Source organism: Hemiscyllium ocellatum, chromosome 7 (assembly GCF_020745735.1).
Source record: "Hemiscyllium ocellatum isolate sHemOce1 chromosome 7, sHemOce1.pat.X.cur, whole genome shotgun sequence".
NCBI lineage: Eukaryota > Metazoa > Chordata > Chondrichthyes > Orectolobiformes > Hemiscylliidae > Hemiscyllium > Hemiscyllium ocellatum.
The window spans coordinates 75,140,860-75,157,539 of NC_083407.1; the positions used below are offsets into that span (position 1 = coordinate 75,140,860).

Below are 16,680 nucleotides of genomic sequence, written 5' to 3' on the forward strand. Positions count from 1 at the left end.
CCCTCCAACCGTAACAAGGATAGAACGCCCCTGGTGCTCGCCTTCCACCCTACAAACATTCACATAAACCAAATCATCCGCTGACATCTCCGCCACCTCCAAAAAGACCCCACCACCAGGGATATATTTCCCTCCCCACCCCTTTCCGCCTTCCGCAAAGACCGTTCCCTCCATGACTACCTGGTCAGGTCCATGCCCAACAAGCCACCCTCCCATCCTGGCACTTTCCCCTGCCACCGCAGGAACTGTAAAACCCGTGCCCACACCTCCTCCCTCATCTCTATTCAAGGCCCTAAAGGAGCCTTCCACATCCATCAAAGTTTTATCTGCACATCCACTAATATCATTTATTGTATCCGTTGCTCCCGATGCGGTCTCCTCTACATTGGGGAGACTGGACGCCTCCTAGCAGAGCACTTTAGGGAACATTTCCGGGACACCCGCACCAATCAACCACACCTCCCCGTGGCCCAACATTTCAACTCCCCCTCCCACTCTGCTGAGGTCATGGAGGTCCTGGGCCTCCTTCACCATTGCTCCCTCACCACCAGACGCCTGGAGGAAGAACGCCTCATCTTCCGCCTTGGAACACTTCAACCCCAGGGCATCAATGTGGACTTCAACAGTTTCCTCATTTCCCCTTCCACCACCTAACCCTAGTTCCAAACTTCCAGCTCAGCACTGTCCCCATGACTTGTTCGGACTTGTCCTACCTGCCGATCTTCTTTTCCACCTATCCACTCCACCCTCTCCTCCCTGACCTATCACCTTCATCCCCTCTCCCACTCACCCATTGTACTCTATGCTACTTTCTCTCCACCCCCACCCTCCTCTAGCTTATCTCTCCATGCTTCAGGCTGACTGCCTTTATTCCCGATGAAGGGCTTTTGCCCGAAACGTCGATTTCGCTGCACTTTGGATGCTGCCTGAACTGCTGTGCTCTTCCAGCACCACTAATCCAGAATCTGGTTTCCAGCATCTGCAGTCATTGTTCTTACCTCGTAAGTGAATGAGTGCCATTACAGAAAGCAAACAGGCAGAGATGCAGACTGGTCCAGACCATGAGCTGGGTGCAATGACCCTGAGCACACAGTATCCTTGCTACAACATTGCAATGAAAGATCCTTGTGCAGCATTGAAGTATAGAAATGCATTTGAGGGTATCAGAAATGTACCTCTAAGATTTATTAAAGCCTAACACATTCCAGAGGCTAATGTCTGTGGGCATAGGGTGCCCACACTCTCTCAGCCCCCCAACTCGGGAGGGTTTAAGCTAGCATGGCAGGGTGGTGGGAACTAGAGCAGGAGAGATTGGGGAAGCGCTTGAGACTAAGGCAAATGTAAGTGAGAGGAACAGCAGTCTGGGAGAGGTTGCTGAGCTCAGCAGAACTGGAAGTGTAGACTGTATTTGCTTCAATGTCAGCAGTATAACCGTAAGATGGATGAACTTTGAACCTGGATTAATGCATACAATTACCATGTTGCTATCTCAGAGACTTTGGTGAAAGAGGGATAGGATTGGCAGCTTAGCATTCCAGGATACCGATGTTTTAGATGAAACAGAGGAGAAAGCAAAGGAGATGGTGGAGTTGCATTACTGGCAAGGGAGCATATTACAGCTGTGTTGAGGGACAGTACCCTTGCAGTGAAGCATTATAACTAGAGCTCAGGAATAGGCCGGGTGCAATCACAATGCTGTAAGTGTACCTCAGACCTCCCAGCTGCTAGCTGGAGATAGAGGAAGAGACATGTAGTACAATTCTGGAAAGATGTAGTGGGTGATTTTAACTTGCCCCATATTGACTGAGACTTCCTTACTGTGAGGGATTTGAATGGGGAACAATTTGTGTTCCAGGAGGGTCTTTTGAATGTATATGTGGATGGTCTAAAGAGGGAGAGGGTAATATTGGATATAGTTTGGGAAATTAACCTGGCCAGGTGATCAGAGTTTCAGTGGGGGATAATTTTGGGAATAGTGACCATTATTCTGTAAGTTTTTGATACTTATAGATAAGGACAAGAGTGGACCTCAGATGAAGGTGTTAAATTGGAGGACGGCCAACTATAACTGAATTAGGCAAGATTTGGACAATGTGGATTGGGAGTGGTTGTTTGAGTCTTTCAAATATCAATTGATTAGAGTACAGGAAAGGCACGTTCCTGTGAAAATGAAGGACAGGAATGGAAGGATTCAGCAACTTGGATGACAGGGAAAATTACCTTCTTAGTCTAAAAAAAGGAAGCATGCTTAAGGTCTAAGCAACTAAAAACAGTCCAAGTCCTTGAAGAATATTTGAAATACGAAGGATATTTGGCACTTGCTACCCATTCCAAACTAATGCACAGCTTGTAATACGGCTGATGTACAAATATCTTTGTATACTTTTCATCAACTACTTGAAAAGCTTCACATAAGCTCTTGCCAAATGGACTTTACACAGCAGCATTCATAATATTTTATTTAGGCTCTCATATCCAAACTCATTATCTGCAAATTCTCTTCCATTATCTGAAGAAATTTCATTGGCATTCCAAAGCTATGCCAACCACTATTGCCTGTCTGTCCATATCGATTACTGTGGATATGCTGTATGTAGTTGCCATCTCTAAGTGTAACAGATAAAAAATTCTATCCTTTTCCTATAGCGACCACTTCATTAAACTGCAGATTGATTTAACACTTACAATATTTAATACATGTATCACCATTGAAAAGCAATTTGTTCAGCCAGGGGATTCGTATTATTTATCCATAGCTCCAGCATCTTTAGCAAAAGCTTGAATTTTTCTCATGAAGAATAGGAATATTGTTTATTCAACTTCCAGATAACATTCTGTTAGCCAGAAAAGTCTCCAGAGGTCGATAACACTTCTTGAATTTTTCAATGACAGACACTAGGTTTCCTCAATGGAAAACAATACAATAAATTCTGATCAAGTGAATTACAAATTTACAGCTTTGTCATTTTCCAATCGAAACATACATAGCAATGATGGTGAGTCACTCAGGGCCACATGATGAAATGATACATTCATACGTTTCCACATGGGAAGGACGCTCTCTTTAAAGGCATCAATTGTTATTGTCCCTGAATCTAAAACAGGTAGTTTTTTTCCCCTATTCTTTAACTTTGACCTTATCTGAATTGTCAAACGGTTTCCAAGTAACAGTTTGGAATATCTTCATTCTATTCATTCTCATCATACACAGAATCATATGTATCATAAGTTATAGAAAATACATTAACCGTTTTTTGAATAATTCCTTGCATAATGATACCATGACTCACTGTAAATGTTAATTATTCCCTATGTATTTTTAGGGTTCATTTGTTTTCAGTTGTGCCCCAATGCAGTATTTTGTCTTGATCCACAAAGCTGTTAAGAGTACAACTCTCAACATCTTTCAGCAACACCCTTTATGTACATACACTTGTGATTAGGCCCTTGGCTGTTTTCATAGTCAGTAATCATGGAGTTCCCCATTCTCTGCATTACTGCGGCATTTGCCATTTGTGTCAGAAGGCAGCTGGAAATGTTTTCTCTAAAGTTCCTTCGGGCAGCATAGTTATTTGTTCTGAAAGAGAATTTTTACCAAAAATGGAACCATTGTCAAAACAAAAGATCTGAGAGATTTGCACAAAATAATATAAAATAAGTTGAAAGCAAGTACACTTTGGAATTTGTTTATTAACATTCATTCAGTCTTTTCCTATAAAATTATTAATATTCATGTTATATTGTTTCATGGACTGCTTGTCAATCTTAAAATTTACCAAAGGTCATGTCTATACACCATGTTTAATAGGCCTTCAATAAGTTATCGAATTTTTACAAATTTTGTCAATAGATTGTATTAGAATTGACAATTCCTTCTCCGTTTTAAGTTATATCCAATCTGAAAAAGCTTTACTTCTCAAGTCTGCTTGGGGTGGCACGCTGGCCCTGCAGTTAGCACTGCTGCCTCATAGCAGCAGGGACCTAAGTTCAATTCCAGCCTCAGGCGATTGTCTGTGTGGAGTTTGCACATTCTCCATGTGTCTGTGGGTTTCCTCTGGTTGCTGGAGTTCCCTCCCACAATCCAAAGATATGCAGGTTAGGTGAATTGACCATGCTAAATTGCCCAAAATGTAGGTTATCAGTCAGGGGTGAACATAGGGTAGGGGAATGGCTCTGGGTGGGTTATTCTTCAGAGGGTCAGTGTGGGCTTGTTGGTTTGAAGGGCCTGTTTTCACACTGTAGGGTTTCTAAATCTAATATGTCCTGGTAAAGCCAAAGCCAGACTTTGCTTTCTCTTGGGTAGGGAAGGAACTCAAGTCCATATTTCCTCCTTATTTTTCTGTTGTTTGTATGATTCAAATTCTGAAAAATAAATGCTGGAGCATCATAAGGAGACAGCCTGCAACTTGATTCGACATCCATTGGTCAGAAACAGAATATGACTTAGCACATAAATACTGTGGCTACAACAACAGGTCAAAAGCGAGGAATCCTTCAATGAGTAACTCATCCACTGACTCCCAAAGCCTGTCCACCATCTACAAGGCACAAGTCAGGAGTGTGATGGAATACTCCCCACTTGCCCGAATGAGTGCAGCTCCAATAACACTCAAAGAGCTTGACAGCATCCAGGACAAAGCATTATATTTGATTGTTTGTGAATATGGTATCATTCACTTTCTCCACTATCAACACACACAGGAGCAGCAGTGTTCACCATCTATAAAGTGCACAACTAAAATTCATCAAGGGTCCTTGGTGACAGCACCTTATAAAACTACATCCAATTAAATCTGGAAGGACAAGGGTAGCAGATACATAGGAACACCACCACCTGCAAGTTTCCAAAGCATAGACCATTCTAACTTGGAAATATACCACTGAAGTGGTAGAGGTAGGCATGGTAGATTCATTTAAGATGTGTCTGGACAGATGCATGAGTAGATGGGGAGCAGAGGGATACAAACGCTTAGGAATTGACCGACAGGTTTAAACAGTACATTTGGATCGGTTCAGGCTTGGAGGGCCAAAGGGCCTGTTCCTGGGCTGTAAATTTTCTTTGTTCTTTGTTCTGTTCCTTCACTGTCACTGGGTCAAAATCCCACAACTCCTCCCTAATAGCATTAGGGTTATACCTACACCAAGTGGACTGCAGCAGTTCAAGGAGACAACTTCCTGCCATCTTCTAAAAGACTTTTAGAGGTGGGCAATAAATTCTGGCTCAGCCAGCAAAGTTCACACCCTTGAATGAATGAAAAAGTAACTTTTTCACACAAGGAACTTCCAAAAATATTGGTTTTCTTGCAGACATGAAATTCTTCTTATCTTCCCACCTGAAGAGATTAAATTCTCCATTATAATGCTACACCACTCATCATGCAGTGACCAACGCAAGAATCAGTCTCTTTTCTATAATTGTTTATTTTCATTTCACAGTTCAACACAAATACGAGTCTGCTGTCTCCTCTTACAAACTAATTTCCCACTAAGGAAAAGCAGCCCTTTTATTTTTTTTAATTAAGTCACCACCAAATCATTTATGTCTCTAATAAAAATTTCAAATTGACAAGCACAACCAATAATGAAATGCTGTGGGATACTTTTTAATCAACCTGATCAGAGATGCTATTACATAAAATGTGGGCGGCACGGTGGCACAGTGGTCAGCACTGCTGCCTCACAGTGCCAGAGACCCGGGTTCAATTCCTGCCTCAGGCGACTGACTGTGTGGAGTTTGCACATTCTCCCCATGTCTACGTGGGTTTCCTCCCACATTCTAAAGATGTGCAGGTCGGGTGAATTGGCCATGCTAAATTGCCCATAGTGTTAGGTGAAGCGGTAAATGTAGGGATATGGGTGGATGGCGGGTTGATGTGGACTTGTTGGGCCGAAGGGCTTGTTTCCACACTGTAAGTAATCTAATCTAATCTCTGGAGCAGCTGGACCTTGAACCTGGGAATCCTGTCTCAGAGGCAAGCATACTTTCACTCTATCAACTGCAATTTATTATCCATGGAACATAATCATATTAAATCTTAAAGGGACCTTAAAGGGACTTAAAGGACATCTGAGAGAGTTTGTGGTATAACAACATGGCTCAGACTGTGAACAGTAAAGGGGGGCAGATATGGAGGTATCCAATACACCCACCCCACATCCTGGCACTTTTAAAGTTGTGCCTCAGGCTAGACTACTTCTTCCCCCGCCACTCCTCTGCCTATCCTAGCAGCCTTAAATTGCAACTAGACAGGAAGTGACCCATAAGTGACCAATTAAGTGAGTCTTATAGGCCGTGCCTGCTCCTATATAATTGCTGACAGGTTAAGGATGGGTGGGTAGACAACACCAAGGCTGTCTGGAGATCTTTACCCACTGGTAGGAACTTATAAAATGTCCTTTAGATTCTGAAACAGTAATTTGAGTTGGGCTGTCTTCTCGCCACAGTCTCTCCCATTCTTCAATATAAACATGCTTTTGTCACAACTGTCTGTTCCAACAATGTTCTGTGCTTGCTTCAGATTTTCAACATCTGCAGTATCTTACTTATATCCAAAACCTTTAATTGGTTATCTTGTCATTATTTTTCTAATTTTTTAACTTTTTGAAAGAGACTTTAGAATCAGGATTATAGAATTACTCACATTTCCCCAGTTAGTGGATATGCTGATTTTAGTTAATAATTTCAAGGTTTGATGTTTGATTCCTTTACAAACTATTAATTACCATCCACAATGAAGAAAATAATAAAGTAATTTTTGGGGAAAGTGAGAAAAGCTGGTTTGAGTAAGATAAACTGTCATCGATAAACCGTAGTATAGATCATAAGACTATAAGACATAGGAGTGGAAGTAAGGCCATTCGGCCCATCGAATCCACTCTGCCATTCAATCATGGCTGATGGGCATTTCAACTCCACTTACCCGCATTTTCCCCGTAGCCCTTAAATTCTTGATGTCACAAGGAATTATCAATCTCTGCCTTGAAGACATTTAGTGTCCCGGCCTCCACTGCACTCTGTGGCAATGAATTCCACAGGCCCACCACTCTCTGGCTGAAGAAATGTCTCCGCATTTTTGTTCTGAATTGATCCCCTCTAATTCTAAGGCTGTGTCCACGGGTCCTAGTCTCCTCACCTAACGGAAACAATTTCCTAGCGTCCACCCTTTCCAAGCTATGTATTATCTTGTAAGTTTCTATTAGATCTTCCCTTAATCTTCTAAACTCCAATGAATACAATCCCAGGTTCCTCAGCCATTCCTCGTATGTTAGACCTACCATTCCAGGGATCATCCGTGTGAATCTCCGCTGGACATGCTCCAGTGCCAGTATGTCCTTCCTGAGGTGTGGGGACCAAAACTGGACACAGTACTCCAAATGGGGCCTAACCAGAGCTTTATAAAGTCTCAGTAGCACAATGGTGCTTTTATATTCCAACCCTCTTGAGATAAATGACAACATTACTTTCGCTTTCTTAATCACGGACTCAATCTGCATGTTTATCTTTAGAGAATCCTCGACTAGCACTCCCAGATCCCTTTGTACTTTGGCTTGACAAATTTTCTCACCGTTTAGAAAGTAGTCCATGCTTGTATTCTTTTTTCCAAAGTGAGCAATTGGACAATTAGTCTATTTTGTATTAGACGTGCTATATAAACTAATATATTGGTGTTACTCTTGAAGTATATGTGTGATGTAGTAAAGATGTTCTTGAATCATCTGATCATCATCATAGTTTACAGGAGAAAGTAGAATTACATGCTCTATTTTACAGAAGAAAGTGAGGACTGCAGATGCTGGAGATCAGAGCTGAAAATATGTTGCTGGAAAAGCACAGCAGGTCGGGCAACATCCAAGGAACGGGAGATTCGACGTTTCGGGCATAAGCCCTTCCTGAAGAACGTCGAATCTCCTGTTCTTTGGATGCTGCCTGACATGCTGCGCTTTTCCAGCAACTCATTTTCAGCTCTGCTCTATTTTACACCCAATATACCAGGACAAATAAAAACTTACATAACAATATGAACATGGAATATCACACAGCAACAACAAATTGTATTTGTGTAGTGTATTTTACCATTATAATATATTCCAAGGTACTTCAATGGAATGCAAGAACTGCTGTTGAGATTTGGGATATCCACTAAGCATCGAGCTGTCCTGTGTGATAAACTGGGGAGAAATCAGACATGGAGAATATCATAGGATCAGGGTAGGTAATCAAATTGCAATATTAAGCCAGATGAATGAAAGCTTGATCAAAGCGGTAGGTTTTAAGAATGAGGAAAGCAGGCAGAGAGGTTGAGAATGTAATCATAGAGATCTGAATCATTGAAGACTTTCTAGATTAGCACTTAATGTTGACTTTTTGCAACACTTGTTTTTTCTTCATTGCAATGAAGTAATTTCCTAAGGTTGAACTGTTTGCAATTACTACTATGTGTGAAAAAGATTAGATGTTTGCTTACTTGATTAAATAAGTTCATACCTAACAACTGAAGCCACCTGTCCAAAACAATAGCTGATCTAATTATTTCTGTACATATCCATGCTTAGAAAATCAATCATTGCTTCTTTATGTAGATCAGTGATTTTGAAAAATTTAACCATGGTTAATATTAGATGGTAATAATTCATGTGAACAGTTTTAATTATATATTAATGTTACGTAGGACAATAGAAAGCTGAGCATTCATCACTTAAGAGATACTTATTAGTTTCACTGTGAGATACTTGATTACTGTCCTGACTCATGACCTTGCCACGTTGGAAAGCAGAACTTTGCTGACTAAAGATGGGAGGCATGTTATTAAAGACAAATAATAGCTTAATATATTTTCACAGTTCACTGCTTGATGAAATCTAGAGCAAGATTAAGAACTAAGTTTTCACAAATGTGAAGAAAATTATAACATGTAGCATGCATCAGAATGTTTCTTTCACATTTTAGTAAAAAATATATGTTAAAAATTCATGACATTTTTATATACACATGGCACAGGGAAATTTGCAATTTTTTCTGCTTTTGCATCTGAGGTCATAAGTTGATGAGATACAATTATTCATGGTACACATATTGACTATGTCATTATATTTTTATGAACCAATATAGATAAATGAAAGACAGCTTGTTTTAATTATGTGCATTACAGCGACGTTAGAATGTGAATAATTTTCCATTAGGAAAGCAAAGAAATCAATGCACTAACATAGATTAGCTATTTGGAATTTTTGTATTGAAAATAAGTAATTGAAACTAAGAAATAAATATTATCAGGTATGAAATTCTTTTATAATGAACCGATAATAAACAACAAATTAAATTCCTCCCAAACTCTGGGGGTCATCTAGAAATTTTAAGACAAAGAAGATTGTTAGCTAAATGAAAGTCAAAATGATTTTTCAATTTGTAGAATACAGTTTTTCCTCTTGAGAATTCATATGATGGGCAGATCCAAGAATAAATTATTTGCTGAGAGCTGTGGAAGATCAGAAACATTTATGGAATGAAGCATTGTAACTGTGTACCAGTACTGCAGAGGACTGTTAGCTATTGGATGGATACATTCTATCATAATTAAACATTATTATGGGCTGAATCTTGGGTAGTTTTGGCAAAATCCAAGTTGTGTCAAGTTTTCTGGAGGGATTTCCACCATGAGGCTTAGTTGATTTTTTCATTGTGCCTTATCAAAATTGATTAAATGACTCCCTACCCTGATCCTATAATATTCTTCATGTCTGATTTCTCCCCAGTCTTATCACACGGGACAGCTCGATGCTTAGTGGATATCCCAAATCTCACCAACATTTCTTGTACCTTTGTTGTGGTTCTGTTCGCCGAGCTGGAAGTTTTTGCTGCAAACGTTTCGTTCCCTGGCTAGGGAACATCATCAGTGCTATTGGAGCCTCCTGTGAAGCGCTGCTTTGATGTTTCTTCCGGTATTTATAGTGGTTTGTTCTTGCCGCTTCCGGGTGTCAGTTTCAGCTGTAGTAGGTCTGGTTGAAGATTTGTAGCTCGGGTGTCCGTTGTTGTGGTTCTGTTCGCCGAGCTGGAAGTTTTTGCTGCAAACGTTTCGTTCCCTGGCTAGGGAACATCATCAGTGCTATTGGAGCCTCCTGTGAAGCGCTGACACCCGGAAGCGGCAAGAACAAACCACTATAAATACCGGAAGAAACATCAAAGCAGCGCTTCACAGGAGGCTCCAATAGCACTGATGATGTTCCCTAGCCAGGGAACGAAACGTTTGCAGCAAAAACTTCCAGCTCGGCGAACAGAACCACAACAACGGACACCCGAGCTACAAATCTTCAACCAGACTTTAAATTTCTTGTACCCATGCCATCTTTAAAAGTCTGTTGTGCAACTGCACAGGCACTGTCAGTCTGGAGCTGCTCTGCATACTTCCTTACATTTGCCCCAGAGATGGCAGGCAGGGTGAAACCAGCAGTACCCCTTGTAGACGAGGCCTTGGGGTTAAACATCTCCTTTCCAAAGGACCAGCAGTGGAGGCCATGACACCAGCCTGGTCCAAGGTTGCCCCCTGGGTTAAAGCAGTCTCAGCCATCTGGACAAATGCGCAGCATTGTAGGATGAAGATCAATGAGCTCTTCCACTTCACCAGTGTATGATCCACCAACTTCAGTGCATACCCATCCTATTTTTGATATAGTCCCCTCCTCCCACTAAGCCTCATGTTCTTCCATGCTCACTGATACCTGTAACAACTTCACTGACATATTCTCATCCAGCCCAGTTTCCCACACCACTACCCCTGTGTGCCCTTTGCTCTGCTTGATCACTTGTTTGGGACATTTCCCCATCCACACTCAGAGCAACAGCTGAACCAAAGACTTTCATTCCAAAAAGAAAACAGTACACAATAGAGCAAAAAAAGAGTCAGGAGGAGTGGTGGGCTGCCCAACACACAGCTCTTCACCACTTATTCAAAAGCATCCTGATCCTGAGTGGCAGACTGACTGTGTGTTGGCCCCTTGAAATGCTATAGGTGGCAGATCTTGACATTTTGTACTGGGGCTGAAGGCTATCCTTTTTACTTGACTGACGATTACTGGCAACTATGACAAACTTTTTTTCTTAGTCTCTGCTCTATATGGCAAGACAAGACAGAAGTAAAATGAACTTGGTATCTCTGGTTGAGGGGGAAAGCGTAAAAGTACGAGACAATGAGGGGATGCTGTGGACAACGAGGTAGATTCAGCATGAGTAAGTGCTATAACAGTGAGTGAAGAATCCCAAATGCATTCTGAAGCAGTCCCTGAACACAGCAGGACTACAACAATAGTTGCTGGCACCATGTTCACTGGCACACATTATTAGAATGCCCTCTCTAAACTGCAAAAGCCAATGAATGTTGTAACTACAGAGTTTTCACACAAGGAAAAGAAGAGCTAGGCAGCCGCCATTAGTACACAGTAATATATTAAAAAAAGGACATAATATTCATTTATTTAAATGACTGTCTCTGTTGCTCCAGGCAGAGATAATAACCATTCATCTGCCACATTCTGTCATAATGATCACTGTGTTGATGTGAAAAATACAGTTAGCTGATCTGTTTGTGACAATGTCATTTTTCAACATGGTCACAATTATTCCTGACTAGTCAACATTCATATTCCCAAAGTAACTCTTCCACCCACCGTTGCATCCAATCTAATTTCACTTCAACTGAACCTACAGGTATATTGAACTGTGAACAACAATTTCCATTTATGTGGTGCTTTTGGTGTAGAAAACTGTCAAATGCAGTAAAGGTGAATTATCTTTCAAGAAGTAACATTAGTTAAAAATGAATCTAACCAGTAACTTTGGAAATCTATTAAATAAACTGGAGAGTTCAATTGAATCCAAATTAATTACAGAGGGACCATGTTTGTCTATTTACATAAGTGCCACCCCATTTGAAGCATTTATTGCAATTAAAAACAAGGAGATCCTCCCTCCAGCCTCATTGGATTCAGTTTTCAAGTGACTACATCAAAAAGACAGGAAGTTGATAGAATATACCCACTACTTGGGGTAGTCACTTCAAGATGAGCACCAAATTAGTGATGACACAGATGTCAACAGGAACAGGGTATTAATGTTGTGCTACAATTTTTGTTACATTACAACTGATTTCTGTCTAACAGAGTGACATTTTGCATTCCCTCTACTCAGCTGATTTCATGGAATGGAAGTTCCATCTTCTTCTGCTGGGTGAGTGATCGGGGGAATGAGGGTTTCATAGTGATAAGCAGACATTTGTAAGGTGAAAGAAGCAATGCCTGTCAGGAAGAGTTGGTTTCTCTGTTGGTAGAATGTGCCATCCTTATTTTGATGGGCTCTCTCTGTGACTCCAGACACATGTGATTGACTCTTAACTGTCCTTTGAAATGGCCTAGCAAGCCACTTAGTTGTATCAAATTGCTATAATACCTAAAGAAAGATTAGATTAGATTAGATTAGACCAGATTAGGAAAGAAAATAGTCAAACGAACTGGCACCAACATAACTACCAAAGAGGATGACAACAAATTTAGTCCGATCAACACTTTTAATAAGTCTTTCCTTCTAATAACAAGAGGCTTGTGCAAAAGTTGGGAGAGCTGTCAACAAAATAAGGATGGCACATTCTACCAACAGAGAAACCAACTCTTGTCAAGAATCAAGCAACAGCAAAATAGTGACACTTACTGAATTACACCTGACAGGTAATGTCTCAGACACCACAATCACTATCCCTGACCTGTCCTGACTGCTGGCAGACCAGATTGACAAAAGGTACCAGTGGTGTACAATCGGGAAGGAATATTTCAACATTGAAACTGGAATGCTTGAAATTCTTAAATGGACAAGGAAACCTCCTTCTGATTACTCTTGGTACTCTTTGCTACCTTCTCCCCAGCAAACCTCCTGCCCCTCAATAAGAGTGAAAAATCTACTTGGCATTGTGCTACCTATAGGAGATGCTTCCATCAAACATAGTATTAGGAGGAATGAACCCTGCACAGTTCTCAAGGAGGCAAAGTCCTGCCTTCAGGGCATACCCTCCATCATGCTGAGTGGCATTATGCGTGTGCAAATTGGTACAACTTTGAAAGTATTTAACAATTCAAACATGAGCATCCATTAGGCACTGTGGACCATCAGCAGTGGCAGAGTTGTATTAAAATGCGAACTGCAACCTCACGACCCGACAGATGCCCCATTCTCCCATTAAGGTCAGCCTGAAGATTAACTTTGGTTCAGTGAAGAGTGCAATTGGGCATGCAGCACCAGAACATACCTAAAGATGAGGTGTCAACTGGATCAACTTATGAAACAGGACTATTTGGGCTGAATAGCAAAAGAAGCATGCAACAGATAAGTATTAGCACAATCAATGAATCAGGTCTAAACTGTACAATATTGCCACATCCAGTCATGAATGGTGGTTCTGGTTGTAAGTTTGCTTGCTGAGCTAGAAGATCACAGCAGTTCAGGCAGGATCCAAGGATGCTGCCTGAACTGCTGTGCTCTTCCAGCACCACTAATCCAGAATCTGGTTTCCAGCATCTTCAGTCATTGTTTTTACCTTGCTGAGCTAGAAGGTTCATTTTCAGATGCTTCATCTCCGTACTAGGTAACATCATCAGTGAGCCTCCATTGAAGTGCTGGTATTATGTACCACTTTCTATTTATGTGTTTAGGTTTCCTTGGATTGGTGATGTCATTTCCTGCGTTGGTGATGCCAGTTCCTGTTCTTTTTTCTCAGTGGGCGGTAGATAGGGTCCAAATTGACGTGTTTCTTGACAGAGTTCCAGTTGGAATGCCATACTTCTAGGAAATCTCGTGCATTTCTCTGTTTGGCTTGTCCTAGAATGGATGTATTGTCCCAGTCAAAATGGTGTCCTTGCTCATCAGTATGTCAGGATACTAATGATAGTGGATTATGTCGTCTTGTGCCTAGGTGATGTTCATGTATCCTGGTGGCTAGTTTTCTGCCTGTTTGTCCAATGTAGTGATTGTTACAGTTCTTGCAAGGTATTTTGTAAATGAAGATCTTTTTGCGTGTTTTCTGTATTGGATCTTTTAAGTTCATTAGCTGTTTTTTAATGTGTTGGTAGAGTTGTGGACTACCATGATGCCGAGAAGGCTAAGTAGTCTGGCAGTCATTTCTGAGATGTATCTAATGTAATGGAGAGTGGCTAAGGTTTCTGGGCATTTTTGTTTGCTTGCCTGGGTTTGTTGCTGGGGAATTGGTGGACCGTGTTCATTGGGTACCCGTTTATTTTAATAAGTGGTATTAGGTGATTTTCCTCTACTCTTCACAGTTTCTGAGCTGCAGTGTGTGGTGGCTCATCAAAGTGCTGTTCTAATGCAGCTTCATTTGTAGGTGTTGGGATGATTGCTTCTGTAGTTTAGTATTTGGTCTGTATGTGTTGTTTTCCTGTGGACAGCGGTTTGAAGTTCGCTCTACTGTGACATCCAGGAATGGCGGTTTGTTGTTGTTTTCCTCTTCTTTAGTGAATTTTATGCCAGTAAGGGTATTATTGATGGTCTTGAAGGTTTCCTCTAATTTGTTTCGTTTAGTGATGACTAAAGTGTCATCCAGGTAACAGACCCAAAGTTTGTATTGGATGGTTGTTCAAGCCTCTGCATTACTGTGTCTGCTAAGAACCCTGATATTGGAGATCCCATGGGTGTTCTGTTGTTTTTCTGAAGTTTTTGTTATTGAAAGTGAAGTGAGTGATAAGGCATAGGTCCATTAGCTTGATGATGTTGTCCTTGCTGATGAAGTTAATGGTGTTTGGTGTCTTTGGTTCTTCTCATAGTATAGTCAGTATTTCTTTAACCAGGTTGATGTTGATGGATGTGAACCAGGGCTGTTGCATCAAAAGAGACCATTATTTCTTCCTCTTCTTTCTTGGTGTCTTTGGTGTTCAGGAATTCTTGAGTGGAGTGAATGGAGTGACATGATTCTTCTACTAAGTGTTTTAATCATTGGTGTAGTTCCTTGGCTCCTCTTTACATTGGTGTTCCAGGTAGTGAACTATGGGTCTAGGAGTGGGGTGGGGGGGGGGGGGGGGGGGGCGAGGTTCTAGGTTTGTGAACTTTTGGGTAATCCGTAGAAGCATAGTGTGTTGGATTTGTCTGGTTTCATTTTTTGGAATTCTGTCTTGTTTAATTCTCCAGATTTCTGAAGTTTTCTGAGTAAGTCTGTGATTCAGTTCTCTAGATGTGGTGTTGGGTCTATTGCCATCTGTTGGTAAGTGTCGGTATCTGCAAGCAGTGCGTTTGCTTTCTCAATACAGTCTATTCAGTTTAAAATGACTGTCGAATGTCCTTTGTCTGCAGGTATGATAGCGATGTTTTTATCTTTTGAGTCCTTCTAGAGCTTTCCTTTCTTGTGGATTGAGTGTGTTTCCTTCCTTTTTCCTTAATGCTGGTGCAAATGTCTGATGGTTTGCTGGGTTTTGTCTGTGAATTGCTTGTCTTTCAGTGTTGTTTCTAATGCTACTAAGAAATCCTCCTTGTCTGCATCCTGGAGGTTGAAAGGTGGTCGACAATTAAGCAACTAACTGGAGGTGAGGCTTTACAAATATTTCCATTCTCAGCAATGGGGGAGCATTGAAACATCAGTACAAAAGGATGATGCTGAAGTATTTTGATTCATTTTCAATCACAAATGCCGAGTGTTGATCCATCATGGCCTCCTCTGGAGGTCATTGTTAAAGGTACATAACTTCAGCCATTCAATTCACACCATGTGACACCAAGAAATGACAGGCAGCACTGAATGCTGAAAAGACTATGTGGTCTTGACAATAATCAAGCAGTGTGCTTGAGCTCTTGGTGCTCTAGAACTAGGTGTGCCCCCAGCTAAGACTCTGCCATTTACCAACAATGTGGAAAATTGCACAGATAGGTCCTGTCCACAAAAAGTTGGACAAATGCAACCTAGTCATTTATTATCCAGTGTACCTTTGATCATCAGTAAAATAATGGCAAGTGTTGTTGACAGTACTATCAAGCAGTACTTGCTAACAAATAACTTGCTCACTGATGCTTAAATTTGGATTCCACCAGGGCCATTCAACTCCTGGTCTCATTACAGCCAAGGTCCAAACATGGACAAAAGAAGGGAAAGTCATTACATTTGATATCAAGGCAGCATTTGGGTATGTGTGGCATTAAGAAGCCCTAGCAAAACCAGAGCCATTGGGAATTGTTAGGGGTGAGGGTTCCCTCTGTTGGTTGAGTCATACCTGGCACAAAGAGAGATTGCTGTGGTCTTTCAAGGTCAGTCATCTCCGCTCCAAGGCATTGCTGTAGGAGTTCCTGGGCTTAACCTATCTTTGTTGCTTTGTCAATGACCTTCTTTCTATCATGAAGTGTGAAATGGGGATATTTGCTGATAATTGCACAAAGTTCAGGAACAGTCATAACTCCTCAGGTACTGAAGCTGTCCTTATTCAGATGCAGCAAGATCTGGACATCCTCCAGGATTCTGCTGATAAGTGGGAAGTAATAACTACACCAAACAAGTGTAAGGCAACACCACATCCAACAAGATAGAATCTAACCATGGCCCATTGATGATTTGTAGCATTACCATTGTTGAATCACCAACTATCGACTACCTGGAAGTTACCATTGAACTGGATCTGCTGTAAAAAAAATTATAAGAGGTCAAA

The 16,680-nt window shown here is 41.1% G+C and overlaps 1 protein-coding gene across 1 annotated transcript in view; it reads left to right on the top strand.

Moving 5' to 3' along the window:
* znf804a (zinc finger protein 804A) overlaps nucleotides 1–16,680 on the top strand; it is a 352,992-nt gene that overhangs the window by 136,258 nt on the left and 200,054 nt on the right. The window lies entirely within an intron of this gene.